The 2,700-nt window shown below is 40.4% G+C and overlaps 1 non-coding gene across 1 annotated transcript; it reads left to right on the forward strand.

The window, feature by feature from the left end:
• The first annotated feature begins 1,888 nt into the window (after positions 1–1,888).
• On the forward strand, positions 1,889–1,996 carry LOC148567617 (small nucleolar RNA R71). The gene has a single exon (XR_015882562.1). It is a non-coding gene; the product is annotated as a small nucleolar RNA R71 (small nucleolar RNA).
• The last annotated feature ends 704 nt before the right edge of the window (positions 1,997–2,700 follow it).

Here is a 2,700-nt window from a genome sequence, read left to right on the forward strand (position 1 = left end):
TGTGCTATTTTCAATGCTGTTTTTCATTCTGTTTTTTATTTTTCAGTAGCTGTTGTGACTTCATATGATCATCAACCTAATAAAACACGAAATAACAAAAAGAAAATAAAATAGATATGATTAAATAACATTGGGTTGCCTCCCAACAAGTGATTCTTTAATGTCAATAGCTTGACAGTGAGCTCTCATGGAGCCTCACAGATAATCAGAGCAAGGTTGGAACCTCTCAACACCAAACTTAGAGTTTGAATGTGGGGGTTCAACACCAAACTTAGAGTTTGGTTGTGGCCTCCCAACACCAAACTTAGAGTTTGACTGTGGGGGCTTTAGTTGACTCTGCAGTGAGAGAAGCTTTTCATGCTTCCTCTCCATAGTTACAGAAGGAGATCCTTGAGTCTTAAACACAAGGTTGTCCTCATTCAGTTAAAGGACCAATTCTCCTCTGTCCACATCAATCACAGCTCTTGCTGTGGCTCGGAAGGGTCTTCCAAGGATGATGGATTCATCCTCTTCCTTCCCAGTGTCTAGGATTATGAAATTAGCAGGGATGTAAAGGCCTTCAACCTTTACTAACACGTCCTCTACTTGTCCATAAGCCTATTTTCTTGAGTTGTCTGTCATCTCTAATGAGATTCTGGCAGCTTACACCTCAAAGATCCCAAGTTTCTCCATTATAGAGAGTGGCATTAAGTTTATTCCTGACCCCAGGTCACACAGAGCCTTCTCAAAGGTCTTGGTGCCTATTTTGTAGGGAATTAGGAATTTACCAAGATCCTGTTTCTTTTGAGGTAATTTCTGCCTATCCAATTCATTCAGTTCATTTGTGAGCAAGGGGGGTTCATCTTCCCAAGTCTCATTACCAAATAATTTGGCATTCAGTTTCATGATTGCACCTAGGTATTTAGCAACTTGCTCTTCAGTAATTTCTTAATCTTCTTCAGAGGAAGAATACTCATCAGAGCTCATGAAGCGTAGAAGGAGGTTCAATGGAATCTCTATGGTCTCTAGATGAGCCTCAGATTCCTTTGGTTCCTCAAAGGGATACCCCCTTATTGGTCACTGAACGTCCCAAGAGGTCTTCCTCACTAGGATTCACGTCCTCCTCTTCCTCTTTGGGTTCGGCCACACCATGTAAGGCTATGGCCTTGCACTCTCTTTTTGGATTTTCTTCTGTATTTCTTGGGAGAGTACTTGGAGGGATTTCAGTGACTCTTTTACTCTGCTGGCCCACTTGTGCCTCCAAATTCCTAATGGAGGACCTTATTTCATTCATCAAACTTACAGTGGCCTTAGATAGATCAGAGACTATATTTCCTAAGCTAGATGGATTCTGCTCAGAATTCTCTGTATGTTGTTGAGTGGATGATGGAAAAGGTTTGCTATTGCTAAACCTGTTTCTTCCACCATTATTAAAGCCTTGTTGAGGCTTTTGTTGATCCTTCCATGAGAAATTTGGATGATTTCTCCATGAGGGATTATAGGTGTTTCCATAGGGTTCACCCGTGTAATTCACCTCTGCTATTGCAAGGTTCTCAGGATCATAAGCTTCTTCTTCACAAGATGCCTCTTTAGTACTGTTGGATGATTCCTTCAATCCATTCAGACTCTGAGAGATCATATTGACTTGCTGAGTCAATATTTTATTCTGAGCCATTATGGCATTCAGAGTATCAATTTCAAAAACTCCCTTCCTCTGAGGCGTCCCATTACTCACAGGATTCCTTTCAGAAGTGTACATGAACTGGTTATTTGCAACCATGTCAATGAGTTCTTGAGCTTCTGCAGGCGTTTTCTTTAGGTGAATGGATCCACCTGCAGAATGGTCCAATGACATCTTTGATAATTCAGACAGACCATCATAGAATATATCCAGGATGGTCCATTCTGAAAGCATGTCAGAAGGACACTTTTTGGTCAGTTCCTTATATCTCTCTGAAGCTTCATAGAGGGATTCACCTTCCTTTTGTCTGAAGGTTTGAACATCCACTCTAAGCTTACTAAGCTTTTGAGGAGGAAAGTACTTGGCTAAGAAAGCAGTGACCAGCTTATCCCAAGAGTTCGGGCTGTCTTTAGGTTGAGAGTCTAACCATATTCTAGCTCTGTCTCTTACAGCAAATGGGAAAAGCATAAGCCTGTAGACCTCGGGTCAATCCCATTGGTCTTAACAGTATCACAGATTTGCAAGAATTCAGTTAAGAACTAAAAAGGATCTTCTGATGGAAGTCCATGAAACTTGCAATTCTATTGCATTAGAGAAACTAATTGAGGTTTCAGCTCAAAATTGTTTGCCCCAATGGCAGGGATTGAGATGTTTCTTCCATGTAGATTGGAATTAGGTGCAGTAAAGTCACCAAGCATCTTCCTTGCATTGTTGTTATTTTCGGCCATGTCTCCTTCTTTTTCGAAAATTTCTGTTAGATTTTCTCCAGAGAGTTATGCTTTAGCTTCCCTTAGCTTCCTCTTTAGAGTTATTTTAGGTTCCAGATCAGCTTCAACAAGAATGATCTTATCCTTGTTCCTGCTCATATGAAAAAGAAGAAAACAGAAAATATGGAATCCTCTATGTCACAGTATAGAGATTCCTTTATGTGAGTAGAAGAGAATAATAAAAGAAGGGGAAGAGAAAAACTCGAACACAGAGAAGAAGATGGTGTTCGAATTTTGGGTGGGAGAGAGGTGTTAGTAGATGAATAAATAAAC

This window comes from Arachis ipaensis, chromosome B4 (genome assembly GCF_059453495.1).
Source record: "Arachis ipaensis isolate K30076 ecotype BB chromosome B4, ASM5945349v1, whole genome shotgun sequence".
In the NCBI taxonomy this organism is placed as follows: Eukaryota; Viridiplantae; Streptophyta; class Magnoliopsida; order Fabales; family Fabaceae; genus Arachis; species Arachis ipaensis.